We start from the raw sequence: 19,030 nt of genomic DNA on the forward strand, positions 1-19,030 counted from the left end.
TTCCCTTTTTTGGGGTCCAAATTTGAATAAAAATGAGAAGGAATGGAGGTTGGTCATTGGTTGTTGTTTGTTTCTCCGTTAGTCGGATTTGTTCGAGTCCGGAGCTTGGAGTTGTTGTCGTTGGTATTGGTTCATTTTTTGCCAGAGCGACGGAGTTCATGGCTGATTGCTCGAGATCTAGTTGGTGATACGATGTGTTCGCTGGAAAAGGGAGAGGGAGTTGAGGTCTGGTTCGGTGGTGTTTGGGTTTTTATGGAGAAATATGAAGGAGAAAGAGATGTGAGGGTTGTGTGTTTGTGAGGGAGAAAGAGAGGTGGAGAAAAAGATTCCCCCCCTCCCAGTTGCTATATATCTCTCTCTCTCTATATATATATATTGTGTAATTTACACAAAAGGGTGTACAATAGACACTATAGAAAATTCAATTTGGGAGGAAAAAAATTAATAATTTGTTCTAATAGTTGATTTTTCTCCTATTTGTCACACCACCTTTGAAAATTGACTTGGAATCACTCTTTTTGAGATAATATGAGAGGAGAGAGAGAGAGTTTGAAAATAGAGAAAGGGAGGGGGCTCGCAAAGAAAAAATAAGGAATATGATTAAATAATTGAGTCTTGTATTCGACAGACTAGAGTAGTTAATTTTGAACACGGTGAGCAAAACTTGGGTGTCAATAACTTACCCATTTGTTTGTCTATGATTGATGAAATAAATCGTGGACAAACAAAGTTGACGAACCTAGTTTTGGTTTGATACACTTTGAATAAAATAATATGAGACGTTAGTAGATCTTTTTGAACAATACTCTACATCCGTCAATGAGGCTAAAAATATACACAAAAAGGGAAAGAATTTCTCTAAGACTGAAAACATTCATATACCTTTAATGCTACTTTCAAAATGCCCAGTGAAACTTTTGTACCTTTGAAAGGCGGATGACTCAATTTCAATTTTGAAATGTCACTTGACGAGATGTGATAACCCTAAGTGTCTCTTGATAGGTGAATGACCCAATCTAAATTTCAAATGTCACTTGAAGGGATGTGACAACCCAATGTGTCTTTTGAAAGGAAGACAACCCAATTTGAACTTGAAACATCACTTGAAAGGATGTGACAACCCAATGTGTCCCTTAAAAGGTGGACGACTCAATTTGAATTTGAAATGTCACTTGAAGGTATGTGACAACCCAATGTGTCCCTTGAAATACGGATGACCCAATTTGAGTCATAAATGTCACTTAAAGGGATGTGACAACCCAATGTGTCCCTACAAAGAAAGAGACCCAATTCGAACCTAAAATGTCACTTGAAGGGATGTGATAACCCAACGTGTCCCTTGAATGGTGGATGGCCCAATTTGAATTTGAAATATCACTTTTTAGGGAGGTGACTTCCCAATGTATCACTTTTTAGGGAGATGACATCCCAACATGTCATTTTTTAAGGAGGTGACGTCCAAATTTGTCACTTGAAAGGAGAACGACCTAATTTGAACTTGAAATATCAATTGAAGAGGTGTGACTACCAAACGTATCCCTTGAAAGGCGTATGAACCAATTTAAACTTCAAATGTCACTTGAAGGGATGTGACAACCCAATGTGTACCTTGAAAGGCGGACGACCCAATTTGAACTTGAAATATCACTTTTTAGGGAGGTGAACTCCCAACGTGTCCCTTGAAAGGAGGAAGACCTAATTTGAATAAGAAATGTCACTTGAAGAGGTGTGACAACCCAACGTATCCCTTGAAAGGCGAACGACCCAATTTAAACTTTAAATGACACTTGAAGGGATGTGACAACCTGATGTGTCCCTTGAAAGGCGGACGGCCCAATTTGAACTTAAAATATCACTTTTTAGGGAGGTGATGTCCCAACGTGTCCCTTGAAAGGCAGAAGACCTAATTTGAACTTGAAATATCATTTTTTAGGGAGGTGACATGTTCCTTGAAAGGCGGATGGCCCAATTTGAGCTTAGTGTGAATGGTTATCAAAAAATATGCAATAACAATATTAGTGGCAGCGGCAACATAAATGCAACATAAACTATGCAAACATGGCCTTATATGAACAATCAATAAGTTAATGATCCAATGTCTTACTTCGAACAAAATAACATCTTGAATTTTTTTAAAATGTCAATTTAAAAGAGATAACAAATCAAAAAGTGTCATTTTGAAAGGCATGATAACCCAATAAAAAAAGTATCAATTTGGACGGTATGACAAACTAGTAATATGAAATAACACATCAACTTTAAAAAATTATCATGTGAAAGGGTATGATGCCTCAAAACATGCAACATTAACAATGAATGGTCACAAAAAATTCCTTTGACAAGTATTAAAAGATGGGTATCAAACCATTTTTATTTTTCGAATAAGGAAAGATATTTTAACTATAGATAGCACCAACAATAGTATTGTAACACCCCCTAAAACATTATGTGTGGTGTTTCAATTTTCGATGAAAATGATACTGCTTCTACATTTTGGGCATAACTTTTCATAGAAAAGTCCAACTTAGGTGATTCAAATTTTTGAATAACCCCAACATCATTATCTACAACTTTTGGGAGACCATATCTTAAAATTCGGAGACTAAGTAGGTCAAATAAATTAATATTTGAAAGATATGGTGCTGTTATGAAATAGAGTATTTATAAAAGAAAAATCATATCTCACTATAGAATGCTCCAAATCGGTTGATTCTTGCACGACCCAAAAGTAGACTTCTATAGATACAATTCATATGAGATATCAAATCCTAATGAGGAAGTTATCTTATTCAAACGAAGCTCCGAAAAAGGGTATTTCATTAAAAAAAGGTTCATCTCACCAACCATGGAAAGATCTAGATCCATTTAACATCACCCATGACATCAATATTCCTCCATTTGACATCATCCATGAGATCACAATCCTCCATTGAATTTTTAATATTATCCTTTGTAATTATTTTTATTTATTGTTAGGTCCATCCTCCATACCTATAAATACCCTCCTTATTTCCTCATTTTATTCATCAAGCTTTCTCAAGAAACTCTTCTCTTTATACACTTCTTTACTTATTCTCAAATATAGTTTTAGTTTTAAGTAGTATAGAAATACTATTCTGGTGATTATTATACTCTGAGTAGTACAAAATATACTCTGGCAAGGAGAAAAGGCTAGGGGTTTAAGAGTATTCATTGAGTTCTTCAATTCAGAGTAAAATTTCAGATTCTAGGATGTAAGGTTATTCATAACATTAGATTGAGTTCATCCATGTGCCCAATATTTAAATTCATCGTAATTAAATTATAGTTGATTTTTACCCTAATTCTTAAATTCTAAATTAGTTAATTTTTCTTCTATTGAGTTAGATATATTTATGCATTGCGATTATTATTATTTTTATCTCTCATATTATTGAAATTATTGTTCGTGGCTACTTTCTCATGCATCCTAATTAATTTAATGTACATAAAGAATTTTATGCATGTTTTGAATAAAGATGCTGGCTTTTAATAATCATTGACAAAAAGAGTGATTTGAATTAATACTATCTATGTATTTTATTGAGTTTTGAAAGAGAAAAAGAATTGAGTTTAAATGAATTTGATTTCTTGGATTAAATAATTCTTTGAGTAAGATATTTTGATGAGATGTAAATAATGTTTTGAATTATAATGATTGATGAAGAGGTAATGAGATGAGTTTTATATTTTAAATAAAAGTTCAATAAGACTAGACGATGAGGTTAATATGAGCACATATTTTGGGAGTAGTATTGAGCACCGAGTTGGATAAGAGTTAATTAACTCAAAACTAGAACTACGTAGCCAGTGTAGGATGGAGGCTATGCCTTTTAAGTCTCAAAAAGAGGACTTTGATGATTGGATCCAAGATGGTGATGTCCCTTTACCATGGAAAGGTATTGGATGGATGTGAAAATGGCATCGCTTTGTTGTATCATCACAAGCTCATAAGTGATGATTGTCGGTTAGAGAAACTCTCAACTGAGCAAGCATTGCTTATTGTTATTTTTAAACTTGCATTACATATTGATGTTGAGTTGATGTTGAGTTCTGAGCTGAGTCTTTCTGAGAGCAGTTTCTTCATATATATCCTTACTTTCCTGCCATTTTATATACTCGTACATTTCATATACTGACGTCATTCGACATGTATTATTTTATAATGTAGATACAGGTGTTAGAGATCCTCAATAGGCGCATTATTGAAAATCATTACTTTCCAGCTATTTGGTAAGTCCTTCTTATATTCAGAGGAAATCTTTATCCTTTTATTATTGTTGAGTATTATGTTTCTTTTGAGGTATCCATGGACATGTCGTCAGCACCGTCTGATAGTGTTAGAGGCTTCATAGACAGAGTTTGACGATGTAATTGGAGTAGTTCTCCTTTGAAACTACTTCTTCTAAGGATTATTTCTTTCTTTTGATGTTGATGATGGCGAGCCCACATAAGTATTCTTATTTTTACTTAAGTCTTTCGGTGATGAATGAATGAGTGATGATACCAAGTGGTTCTCTTGGAGGCTAGAGATGGTTTCTGAGTGCCGGCCACGCCTTGAGTTCCCTCTCGGGACATGACAAACTTGGTATCAGAGCACAGAGTTCAAGAGTCCTAGGGTGTCTATGAAGTCGTGTCTAGTAGAGTTTTGCTTATAGGTGTGTCTTACACGACACTTATAAATAGGAAGTTATAGGACATTAGGAATTGATTCACTTCTTTTATAATCTGAGTTCGTGCAATAGGTTTTAACTCAATAAAACTTTATTTCTAATTCGTGCATTTATACGTTGCAGACTATGCCTCCTAAACGTACTGCTAGTATGACGAATGTTGCCAGTACTGAGGTTCTACAGTCAGAGATGCCTTCACTGAGAACTAGGGGCCGACCTGCAAGGTCTGCTGAGGTACCCTAAATACCTACTGTTCAGACCACTCCTACTTTAGAGGTAGAATTCAGAGGAGATATTTCCATGCTCACTCAACTGGTAGCTACCTATATGGGTAACCATAGCTCACCAACTCTTATCTCTAGCTCTCAAGAGTCGTCTTCCACCATAAGGATTAGAGATTTTTTGATAATGAAGCTGGCAGTCTTCACAGGGTCTAAGGTTGAGGAGGATCCTCAAAATTTCAGTGATGAGATATGGAAGATTTTGAAAGCAATGCATACTACCGAGGTTAAGGGTGTTGAGTTGGTTTCCTACTAGCTTAAGTATGTGGAGAACGTATGGTATGACCAGTGGGAGCAAAGTTGCGGCGAGGATACTGGACCTGCAGTTTGGGATGAGTTTGAAAGTACTTTCCTTGACCACTTCTTTCCTCAAGAGCTATGGGAAGCAAAAGTTGAGGAGTTTGTGAACCTCAAGCATGAGAGCATCACTGTAAAAGAGTATAGTTTGAAGTTTATTTGGTTGTCCAAATATGCCTGAGAAATGATTCATCATATGAGTTCCAAGATGAGAAAGTTTGTCTTTGGCCAAGGAAAACATGTAAAGAAAGAATGTAAGGCGATGCTAATAATTTCTGACATAGATTTTTCTATATTGATGGTGTAGGCTCAGTAGGTTGAGGATGAAAAAAAAAGTACCGAAAGGAACACTTAAGCAAGAAGGATAAGTCTTTTGGGCATGAGAACGAGCAAAAGCAAGGGAAGGGTAACAAGTCCTTCTTTTAGAAGAGGTCTTCTAATTATGCACCTTCCTCAACAAATGATTTTACACCTAATACCAGGTATGATTAGAGGTCACTAAGACACCAGAACTTCTGATCTCAGGGTTCTTAGTCCCAAGTAAATATGGCTTAAGGTTTTAAAGGAAACCCATTGTGTGATAGATATCGGAAGCTCTATTTGGAAGAGTATCGTGAGGGAACCAATGCTTGCTATGGATGTGCAAAGACAGGTAACTTCCATAATGAGTGTCCTTCAAGAAGATAGGAAGATGGAGGTAGTAGAGCTCAGTTTTCTTCTGCAGCACTGCAAAATAGAGGTAAACAAAGAGGTGCAACTTCAGGTGTAGGTGGGGGAACAAACCGTCTGTATGCTAATAGTAGTCGCCAAGACCAAGAAAATACACCCGATATTATTACTGTATGCTCTGAGTCCTTTCTTTTGATGTGTATGCATTACTTGATCCGGGTGCTATATTATCTTTTGTGACTCCTTACTTGGCTGGTATATTTGAGATCCTTCCTAAGTGTCTTCTTGAGCCTCTCTGCATGTCTACTCCTATTGGTGAGTCTATCTTAGTTGAGAGGGTCTATAGAGATTGTATTGTGCCAATCTATCACAGGGATACCATGGCTGACTTAGTTGAGTTGGATATGGTTGATTTTGATGTGATTCTTGGCATGGACTAGCTTTATGATTGTTATGCCTCAGTTGATTTTTGAACCCGAATTGTTAAGTTTCAATTTTAAAATAAGCCTATCTTAGAGTGGAAGGGGAGTTCTATAGTGCCTAGAGGTAAATTTATTTCTTACCTTAAGGATAGAAAGTTAATCTCTAAGGGATGCATATATCATATAGTCTAAGTCAAAAATATTAATGATCAAGCTTCATCTCTCAAGGCAGTTCCCATTATGAGTGAGTTTCCTGAAGTCTTTCCAAAGGATCTACCCGGAATCCCTCCTGATAGAGAGATAAACTTTGGTATTTATGTCCTTCCCGATACACAACCTATCTTGGTTCCTCCTTATAGGATGGCTCCTATTGAGTTGAAATAATTGAAAGAACAGTTGAAATATCTCCTAGATAAGGGATTTATTAGGCCAAGTGTCTCACCTTGGAGCGTTCCTATCCTATTCGTGCGATAGAAAGATGGGTCCCTTAGAATGTGCATTAATTATCGACAACTGAACAAGGCCACCATACAGAACAAGTATCCTCTCCCTAGGATAGATGATTTATTTGACCAACTTTAGGATGCCACAAGCTTCTCTAAGATAGACCTCTGATCAGGATATCATCATTTGAAAGTGAGAGAATGTGACATCCTGAATATAGCTTTTTGAACTCGCAATGGTCATTTTAAGTTTCTTGTTATGTCCTTTGGATTGAAAAATGCTCCTGAAACTTTTATGGACCTCACAAACTGGGTATTTAATCCATATCTGGATATGTTTGTGGTTGTCTTCATTGATGATATTTTAGTCTACTCTAGAAGTAAGAGTGAGCATACTAACCATCTTAGGATTGTCCTTCAAACTCTCAAGAAGAGGGAGTTGTATGCTAAGTTTTCAAAGTGTGAGTTTTAAATTTCGTCTGCAGCATTCCTAGTCCATATTATATCTGGTAATAGAATTCGAGTGGATACTCAAAAGATTAAAGCAGTTAAGAACTGTCCCAAACCCACCTCTCTAATCAACATAAGGAGTTTCTTAGGTTTGGTTGGTTACTAAAGGAGGTTTTTTGAGATATTTTCATCCATATACTCACCATTGACTAAGCTGACTCAAAAAAAAGCTAAGTTTTAATGGTCTAATGCTTGTGAGAAAGCTTTTAAGAATTGAAAGCTAGATTTATTACTGCTCTAGTACTGTCCCTACTCGAGGGAACGGATGGTTTTATAATCTATTGTGATTCTTCCAGAGTTGGGTTGGGATGTGTGTTAATGCATAAAGGTAAGGTCATTGCCTATGCCTCCAAATAGCTTAAGACCCAAGAGAGAAACTACCCCACTCAAGACCTTGAGTTGACAGTTACGGTATTTGCTCTTAAGATATGGTGTCACTATCTATATGGTGTAATGTGGATGTATTCACGGACTACAAGAGCTTGCAGTATATATTCAGTCAGAAGGAGTTGAACTTGAGGTAGAGGAGATGGCTAAAATTGCTCAAGAATTATGACATGAGCATTTTCTACCACCCAGGTAAATCAAATGTAGTTGTCGATGCTCTTAGCAGGTTATCCATGGGGAGTACAACCCATATAGAAGAGTAAAAGAAGAAGTTGGCAAAGGAAGTGCATAAACTTGCGCATTTGGGAGTTCAACTTATTGACTCTAGTGAGGGTAGTACAATAGTCCCAAATGGGGATGAATCATCTCTAGTTGTAGAGGTGAAAGTAAAGCAAGATCAGGACCCCATTCTCCTTCAACTAAAATATAAGGTTCACAAGCAGAAGGTAATGGCTTTTTCCAAAGGAGGAGATAGAGTGTTGAGATATTAAGGGAGATTATGTGTTCCAAGTGTTAATGGCATTCGAGAGAGAATCATGCAGAAGCCCATAATTCCAGGTATTCCATCTATCCAGGTTTGATAAAGATGTACCACGACTTGAGAGAAGTATACTGGTGGAGTGGAATGAAAAGAGATTAACAGAGTTTGTGTTAAAGTACCCGAACTGCCAAAAATAAGTTCAGCACCAAAGGCCTTATGGAGTGGCTTAGAACATAGAGATCCCTCAATGGAAGTGGGAGATGATCAACATGGACTTCATTACCGTCTTACCACGAACCTACAAACAGCATGACTCTATTTGGGTGATTGTGGATAGGATGACCAAATCAGCCCATTTCTTGCTGGTTAAGACTACGGATAGAGGATTATGCCAAATTGTATCTTAGAGAGATTATTAGACTGCATGGAGTTCCTTTGTCTATTATCTCAGATGGGGGAGCTCAATTTACTTCTCAGTTTTGAAAGTCATTTCAAAAGGGTTTGGGTTCAAGAGTGAACTTAGTATTGCTTTTCATCCGCAGTCAGGCAGAACATACGATACAAACTTTGGAGGATATATTGAGAGCCTGCGTCATCGACTTCAAAGCTAATTGGGATGATTATTTACCTCTTATTGAGTTTGCATACAATAATAGTTCTATTCAAGTATTCAAATAGCTCCTTATGAAGCTTTGTATGGGAGGAGATGTAGATCACCAATTGGTTGGTTCAAAGTTGGTGAAGCTGAGTTGATTGGACCATACTTGGTTCACCAAGATATGTAGAAGGTGAAAACCATCCAAGAGAGGTTGAGGACTACTCAGAGTCGCCAAAAATCCTACACTAATGTTAGAAGGAGAGAGTTAGAGTTCTAAGTGTATGATTTGGTATACTTAAAAGTTTTACCCACAAAAGGTGTGATGAGATTTAGAAAGAAAGGGAAGCTTAGTGCCCGCTACACTGGTCCTTATCAGATTGTGAAGAGGGTTGGTAACGTAGCCTATGAATTAGAGTTGCCCCTAGAATTAGCATCTATTCATTATGTGTTTCACATCTGTATGCTTAAGATGCATTTGGGAGATCCTTCACTTCTTGTCGCAACTAAGAGCATTGGGGTGAAAGAGAGTTTGAGTTATGAAGATATTCCAGTCTAGATTCTTGATCGTCAAGTTTGCAAATTAAGAACTAAGGAAGTGGCATCTATCAAAGTCCTATGGCAAAATCAATTTGTTGAAGAGGCTACATGAGAAGCTGAAGAAGATATGAAGGATAAATATCCTCATCTATTCGTGCCTTCCGAGGATGATTTTCAAGGTAATATTCCTTGCTTCTACCTTTGAGTCGATGTATATTCTTGAGTTTTAGTCAATGACTATTTGAGTATGTGTTGTTTGAACATTAGAGTATCAGATTTTTTTGAGAAATTGATGTCTTGATGATATTATTTATTCATGTCCCCTAGTTTCATCTTCATTCAAGGATGAATGATCCCAAGGGGGAGATATTGTAATACCCCCTAAAACGTTGTATGTGGTGTCTCAATTCTCGATGAAAATGATATTGCTTTTGTATATTGGTCATAACCTTTCATAGAGTAGTCCAACTTAGGTGATTCAAATTTTTAAATAACTCCAACATCATTATCTACAACTTTTGTGAAGAACATATCTTAAAATTCGGAGGCTAAGTAGGTCAAATAAATTAATATTTCCAAGACATGGTGTTGTTATGAAATAGAGTATTTGTAAAAGAAAAATCATATCTCACTATAGGATGCTCCAAATCAGTTGATTCTTGCATGACCCGAAAGTAGACTTCTATTGCTACAATTCAAATGAAGACACCAAATCCTAATGAGGAAGTTATCTTATTCAAACAAAGCTACGAAAAAGGGTATTCTATTAAAAGAAGGTTCATCTCACCAACCATGGAAAGATCTAGATCCATTTGACATCACTAGTCCTCCATTTGACATCATCCATGAGATCACAATCCTTCATTTAATTTTTATTATCATCCTTTATAATTATTTTTATTGATTGTTAGGTTCCTCCTCCACACCTATAAATACTCACCTTATTTCCTCCTTTTATTCATCAAGCTTTCTCAAGAAACTCTTCTCTCTATACACTTCTTTGCTCATTCTCAAATATAGTTTTAGTTTTAAGTAGTGTAGAAATATACCCCGGGTAGTACACAAAATGCCCCGGCGAGGAAAAAAGACTAGGGATTCAAGAGTGTTCATTGAGTTCTTCAATTCGGAGTAAAATTTTAGATTCCAGGTATGTAAGGTTATTCATAGCATTGGATTGAGTTCGTTCATGCACCCAATATTTAAATTTATCATAATTGAGTTATAAATGAGTTTTACACTAATTCTTAAATTATAAATAAGTTAATTCTTCTTCTATTGAGTTAGATATATTTATTCATTGAGATTATTATTATTTTTATCTCTCATATTATTAAAATTATTGTTCATGGCTACTTTTCCATGAACCCTAATTGATTTGATGTTTATGAATATTTTTACGTGTGTTTTGAATAAAGATGTTGGCTTTAAATATTCTTTGGTAAAAAGAGTTATTTGAATTAATTCTATATATGTATTTTATTGAGTTTTGAAAGAACAAAAAAACTGAGTTTAAATGAATTTATTTTTTGGATTAAATGATGTTTTGAGTAAGATGTTTTGATGAGATGTAAATGATATTTTGAAGTTTAATAGTTGATGAAGAGGTAATGAGATGAGTTTGATATTTTAAGTAAAAGTTCAATAATACTAGATGATGAGGTTAATATGAGCACATATTTTGGGAATAGTATTGAGCATCGAGTTGGGTAAGATTTTAAATGACTCAAACCCTAGAAGTACGTAGCTAGCATAGGATGGAGGCTATGCCTCTTAAGTCCCCAAAAGAGGAATTTGATGATTGGATCCAAGATGGTGATGTCCTTTACCCTATCAAGAAATTGGATGGATGTGGCAACGACACCGCTTCTTTATATCATCACTAGCTCATAAGTGACGGTTGTCGGTTAGAGAAATTCTCAACTGATTAAGCATTGTTTATTATTATTTTTAAACTTGCATTACATATTGATGTTAAGATGATGTTGAGTTTTGAGCTGAGTTTTCCTGAGAGGAGTTCCTTGATATTTTTCCTTATTTTCCTTTCATTTTACATACTCGTACATTTCATGTACTTACGTCATTCGACATGCATCATTTTATGATGCAAATACAGGTGTTAGAGATCCTCAATAGGCACATCGTTGAAGATCATTACTTTCCAGCTATTTGGTGAGTCCTTCTTGTATTCGAAGGAAGTATTTATCATTTTATTATTGTTGAGTATTATTTTTCTTTTGAGGTAGTCATGGATATGTCATCGGCACTGTCTGATAGTGTTAGAGGCTTCATAGACAGAGTTTGACGATGTAATTAGAGTAGTTCTCCTTTGAAACTACTTCTTCTAAGGATTATTTCTTTCTTTTGATGTTGATGATGGCGAGCCTACATAAGTATTCTTATTTTCACTTAAGTGTTTCGCTGATGAACGAATGAGTGATGAGACCAAGTGGTTCTCTTGGAGGCTAGAGATGGTTTCTGAGTGCCGGCCACGCCTACGACCCTCTCGGAGCATGACAAATATTGCATAGAAATCTCTTACCAGTGCTCTCATTCAAACGAGATTGAATTCAAGGTAATTCTTATGGCTTCAAATGGTACCTCAAATGTACTTAAGTGATGACAAGATTTGTTCATCTTGCTTCAAACAAAGACTTTGAACTAGGCTCAACATCATGCTTCAAGTGCTTTCACCAAAAGGAAAGTCTTAATTTGCACATATTTAAAGTGTTTTGGTTTGAGGACATTTTTTGAAGTACACTCACACTCTAAAGAATATTCAATGCTTGCAATTATGATACCATAGGCTTGACCTTTTAATGCTTGCAATTATAATACCATAGGCTTGGCCTTTTTGTAAATCTCTACTAATATGAGAACATTTGAAATAAAATCATGTAGGACTTGTTATCGGCTTGTAATGTAGGCTTAGGAAAGGGTAGAATAGTCATTTGGGATAAAAGTGACTTAATTTCTTCTTAATCATTGCATAAATTTGTGCTTTCAACATTTGTTATGCCTTTAGCACTTGATCCTCATTGTTGTCCCTTTCTTATGTATTTTTGGACTTCTTTTGAAGCTTAATTTTTTTGAGCTTTTTATTTTTTTATTTTTTTCATCATCTTTTAAAATTTCTCCTATTTTTTTGGAGTGTTCTTCTTCTTTTGTTACAATTTTGCTTGCTAGAACTTGTTGGAAATTTTAAACTTTCTTTCTTTTGAAATCATTCTTGCATCCTAAACTTTGAAGAACTTTTCAATTTTTTTCTTTGACAACTTTGAACTTTGAATCTTGTTTTGTAACTCATATGTCTTCAGTGAACTCAAAAAGGTCAGGCCAAGAGAGGGATAGCGCATACAAGCACTCCGAAAGGGTATAGGCTAAAAGTGTGGTTGTTCAAAAAAAAGGCTTAAGGCTAAAAAATGGGGACATACTAAGGATTATTGTCATTTGGAAAGCTTTAAAAGGCACAAACTCATCAAAGAAGGCCTACAATCATTTTTCAAATCAAACATTAATCAAAATTTTGCCTCAATAACATTCAGTCCAAGTTCTAGATCAACGATGCAACACAATGAATTTAATACAAAACTCACAACATAATGCACATTAAACAGTGAAGCTGGCTTTGTTCTTATCTTGAAAGTATGCAAGAGAATATTTCATGTGTAACAAAAGTATGAATGAGAGGTACCAAAAGAATCTATGATTTACCACGAAGTCAGTTCTCTCTATTGTACTGGTTTTTCTTTAATATGCACATCCTAACTGTGTTGGCACCAACTAAGTCAAAAATATGATTCTAAAAAATAGAATTTTTTTTTGAATAAAGAACACCGAACCCTATAAGGGCTGCCTACGTATCTCATTTGAATGAGAATCAGGTGTACGTAGTTCGTATTGGTATGGCACATAATATGTGTTTTGAAAAGCTAATGTACTTTTTGAAAGAAAAATAACAAAATTGAGAAACCAATGAGTCACATTGAAGGGTGGACAATGTGACTCATTGTCTAAATAATAACTAATAAATAAATAAATAAATAATAATAATAATAATAACAATGTAAGATAAAGAAACTTAAAGATATCTACTATATATAACATCATGTACAAAAATTAATATGAAGATGTAGACAAACTCGAAGTGATGCCTCGCATGTCTGGTGTCTGAGTGCAGAGTTGGTTGAATGTTTGAGGATTTTCCTCTTAACTTTTGCCCCTGTTCCACATTCAACAAACTCTGGTATTCAATTTTGTAGCAAACGTCTTCTTATGAAAAAAAAATTCAAAAAAATCTTCCCTAGTTTCCGTTGTAAAATAAAGATGAAAAACTTATGAAGAATATGATTGAGCCGTTATGACGCCTACGTATTCCATTGAAGTAGGAATCAGGTCAAACGTAGTTCCAACAATTGACTAGGTAGCCATAATTTTTGACAAGATAACTACAACTTTTGACTAAGTAGCCACAAGTATTTACTGAGCAGACGCAACTTTTGACTATACAACTACAACTTTTGACTAAGCAGCAGCAACTTTTGACTATACAACCGTAATTGTTGACTAAGCAGCTGCAATTTTTGACTATACAACCACAATTTTTGACTAAGCAGCCGCAACTTTTAACTATACAACAAAAAAATTTGACTAAACAGCCTCAATTTTTGACTAAGCAGCAACAATTTTTGACTATACAACCATAATTTTTGACTAAGCAATTATTTTTACGAATTATCAAGAGTGACTTTTGAAATACCGGTAACCCAAGCGGACAACTTGAGTTGGAACTTATGACAATCATTGGCCGCATGGCGAACCCATAAATTGTTAACATTCTAAAAAGGGTTATGTATAAAAAAGACCAGTTGCAGATTTGCAAAACCATTCTTTAAAATACAAAAAAATCAGAGTCGATTGATGGAATATGCCATTAATGCAAATGACAGTATACATATAATTAAACAAATAATGAATAAATAATAAGTATAATATACAAATAATCAATAAAATATACAAGATACAATGTATGACATAATAAAAACAAAATCTCCTCAATTTGAAAAAATAAACTCATAATGGTTAGAACCTCTATCCCCGCAGTGAAGGCGTCATTCTGTTACATCCCTATTTTTGCAAATAAGACGCAACATTGTGGAAATCGTAAAAAATTCAATTTAATAATTTAAAAAGAAATTTAAAGAAATGTATTATTTTAAGGAGTCGACATCTAATTTTAAGATAATTAAGAATCAATTAATTATTTACGAAACCAATAGATTCTAGGTAAGGGGTTCAAGTGATTCCAAATGGAACGTATTAGCATTCTTCAGAATCTACAACTGTGGGTCCGACTGAACTCAGTTTTTTTAAATTGGGGAGGAGATAGAAAAAGATACACAAGTATAAACATAAATATACACAAAGAATAAAATAAAATAATACTATTAAAAATAGCCTAATATTTGTCGAAAGACAATAATATACAAAATAATAAATTAAAATATTATTTGAATTTAATTCGAATAGCTTATTCGGAATAAACTCTGCTACCTATAAAGACAATTAGTGAACATAATAGTAATGGATAAATAATAATAATAATAATAATAATAATAATAATAATAATAATAATAATAATAATAATAATAATAATATTGAAGAAGAAGAAGAAGAAGAAGAAGAAGATGAAGAAGAAGAGAATCAAATCAGTTAATATATAATAACATATATAAACTTAAACTAAATTTTCATCTTTTAAAATGGAGAGGCCTCAAAAATCGAAGGAGAGATTTTTTCATTGGTCAATTTTAAGCTTAATATCAATTGAGGATCCAAACTAATAATAAATCTAACAAAAGATTATCTAAAAATAATTGCCAAGAAACAACAATAACTAATGGACAATAAAAAAATATTGCTTTTTGCCTTAAATTCTAACACTACTATCAAGAATTAAAATGATGAAAAAAATTAAAAGGAGCTAAACTACAAAAATAAAATAAAGATTGCCATGTTGTAAACAAATACAAAGAGAAAAAAGGCACAGGAGGGAAAAATAATATTATATATTTCCTTTCATTAATGTCTCCATCAAGTAACACTATCTTTAGCCAAAGAAAAGAAGAAATAGTATAAAGTAGGCCATGATATTATTTTTTTATTTGGAACAAGACTAACAAAATGATATAACTTATTGGAAGATTTTGACAAAATACATGAAATTATAAATTAAGAGGAATGAGATGTCTTATCACAATAGAGCAACAAAACAAGCATGAAGAAATTAAAATCCATTAACAATAGAACAAAGGTTTACACATTGAAAAGTTCAAAACTTCACCTAAAATCAAATAATTTCTGAAAAATACCAAACAAAAAATAATAACAACATTGAAAACAACAATAACAAATAACAAAAGTGGTAATCAACCAAACCAACTGTAAATAAAATCATTTAACAAACAAAATGTAGACATGAATATGTATGGAAATGCTAAGAATGAAAAAAGGAGAGAACCTGAGGTAAGTTTTTACTTTCCCTTTTTTTTGATCCAGATTTGAACAAAAATGAGAAGGAATGAAGGTTGGTCGTTGGTTGTTGTTTGTTTCTCTATTTGTCGGAGTTGTTCGAGTCCGGAGCTTGGAGTTGTTTCCATTGGTATTGGTTCATTTTTTGTCGGGGCAACGGAGTTCATGGCAGGTTGCTCGAGATTTAGCCGGTGATACGTTGTGTTCGTCGAAAAAGGGAGAGGGAGTTGAGATCTAGTTTGGTGGTGATTCGGTTTTGATAGAGAAATATGAAGGAGGAAGAGATATGGGGGTTGTGTGTTTGTGAGGGAGAAAGAGAGGTGGGTAATAAGAGTAACCCCCCCCCCCCCACGCTGCTATATATATATATATATATATTGTGTAATTTACACAAAAGGGTGTACATTAGACAATAAAGAAAACTCAATTTGGTAGGAAAAAAATTAATAATTTGTTCTAATCATTGATTTTTCTCCCATTTGGCACACCAACTTTGAACATTGACTTGGGATCTCTCGTTTTGAGAAATAATAAAAGAGGAGAGAGAGAGTTCAAAAATGGGGAAACGGTTAATTTTGAGCATGGTGAGCTAAAATTAGGTGTCAACACATGCAGCTAGACTGATTATGACTGTAGAGAAGTAGAAGATGTTGGACAGGTTTATCCGATTGGCCCCTCTTAGATTCTCGGGTGCTGCGGGCGAGGATGTCCATGAGGTTTTGGTTAGTTGCCAGGAGATCTTGCATAAACTCGGACTGGTGGAGTCCCACGGGCTTGATTACACTGCTTTCTAGATGAATAGAGTAGCGAAGCAGTGGTGAAGGTCCTATCTTAGCTACAGACCCACGGGATCGTCGCCAATAACATGGAATGAGTTCTCCGAGGCTATCTTTGAGAAGTATGTACCTCGCAGTTTGAGGGAGAGATTGAGATATGAGTTCATAGTACTAGTACAGGGATTGATGATGGTTACAAAGTATGAATCTCGGTTCCATGAGCACTCCAGGAACTCTACCATGATTATGCCAACAGAGGAGGAGCAGGTACGCCAGTTTGTCAGAGGTTATCTGTTCCTTTGAGGCTAGCTACTAAGAAGATGGTCGCAACAGGCTTTCTATTCTTATAGATAGTAGATCACGCCCGTACTATTGAGGCTATGCGTTGTGAGGCATACGGAGGTAGCGACAAGAGTCCTCGCTGCTAGGGTAGTTTTAGTGGATGCCAGTCACACAGTAGATATTCTTTTAGCCGAGGCCATCCATAAAAGTATCCACCTAGTAGACCAATTCAGGCAGCTCAGCAGGTGTCGGTGGTCAGAACGGCCAGACTTTGGATAAGTATTCTTGGGGTCATACTTCTAGGTATTCAGGTCATGGTGGCCATTCAGGTTCAACTGGTAAATCACAAAGAGGTTCATTTAGAGGATCGTACTATGAGTGTGATGTGATAGGCCACTTTTCTAGAGAGTGTCCTACTATCAGCCATCACAGACACCAGAGTCAGTAGGGTCCACAAGGTCAACAGGTTCAGGGCCCTAGTTCAGCTACCTAGAGAGAGAGTGTAGGGTGGCAAAAGTGATTCTTAGGGTACTAGGGGTGCCCCAGGCAGGCCAAACAAGTGGTAGAGGTGGACGTAGTCATATTTATGCCTTTCTGGGTAGGCCAGAGGTAGAGATATCGGATGTTGTTATCATAGGTACGATCTTCGTCTCTCATCATCCTACCTATTCTTTATTTGATTCAGGGTCTACTTACTCGTATGTGTTTGCTCATTATGTTTCTCGATGGGATATTTTATATGAGCCATTTTCTATGCCTATATGTGTAGCTAGCCCCATAGGTGATTTTTTTATAGTGGATCAAGTGTATTGATCCTGTATGGTGACTATCGTGGGGTATAATACTAGAGCGGATATGATCGTGCTAGATATGGTAGGCTTTGACTTGATTCTAAGCATGAATTGGTTGTCTACACATCATGCAGTTTTGGATTGCTTCTCCAAGATCGTTACCTTATGTGTGCCTAGTATTCCTTCGGTCGTGTGGGCAGGTGTAGTTAGTCATGTACCGCGTGGTGTGATATCCTTTCTCAGGGCTCAGCGGTTAGTGGGAAAGGGGTATCTATCCTATCTTGCTTATTTTTGAGACACTAATGCCGACACTCCTTCTATTGATTATATTTTGGTGGTCCGAGAGTTCCTTGATGTATTTCCCACCGACTTACCTGGTATTCCTCCTAAGCGAGATATTAATTTCAGCATAGATATTGAGCCGAGTACACTACCAGTCTCTATTCCACCGTATCAGATGGCTCCAGTTGAGTTGAGAGACCTCTTGAATAAGGGGTTTATTAGGCCTATTTATTACTGGTGGCTGAATAAGGTGACCATCAAGAATAGGTACCCGATGCCATGGATTGATGACTTATTTGACCAGCTTTAGGGTGCAGCAGTGTTTTCTAAGATAGACTTGAGGCCAGGGTATCACCAGTTTAGAATTAGGGAGTAAGATATCCCTAAGACTACATTTAGGACTTGATACGGGCACTATGAGTTCTTAGTCATATCTTTCGGTTTGACTAATGCCCTTGCAGCATTCATGAATTTGATGAACCGTGTGTTTAGGCCTTAATTGGACTCCTTTCTCATTATATTCATTGATGATATTCTAGTTTACTCCGAGAGCAAAGAGCAGCATAAGAAGCACCTGAAGATAGTACTTCAGACCTTGCGCGATCAGCAGTTGTATGCCAAATTCACTCAGTGTGAATTTTGGCTTGAGTATATGGCATTATTAAGGCACATAGTGTCCAAGATGGGATTATGATAGATCTGAGAAAGATAGCATCAGTTCGTGATTGGTCTAGGCCCACCTATCTTATTGAGGTTCGCAGTTTTGTCAGGTTGACAGGGTATTACTGATGGCTTGTAGAGGGGCTCTCTTCTATTGGATTACCTTTAACCAGATTAACTCAGAATAATGTTCCCTTCCAGTGGTCTGATGAGTATGAGGAAGCTTAAGATTAAGGCTTTGTTGACTTTAGCTCTAATTCTTACTCTTTTTGTCGGGGACCAGGGTTTTACAGTGTATTATGATGCTGGCTTGGGTACGCTTTGATGCAGCAGGGTAGGGTTATTTCATATGCGTCTAGGTAGATGAAGGTGCATAAGCAAAACTACCCAACACG

Source organism: Solanum dulcamara, chromosome 9 (assembly GCF_947179165.1).
Source record: "Solanum dulcamara chromosome 9, daSolDulc1.2, whole genome shotgun sequence".
Lineage (NCBI taxonomy): Eukaryota > Viridiplantae > Streptophyta > Magnoliopsida > Solanales > Solanaceae > Solanum > Solanum dulcamara.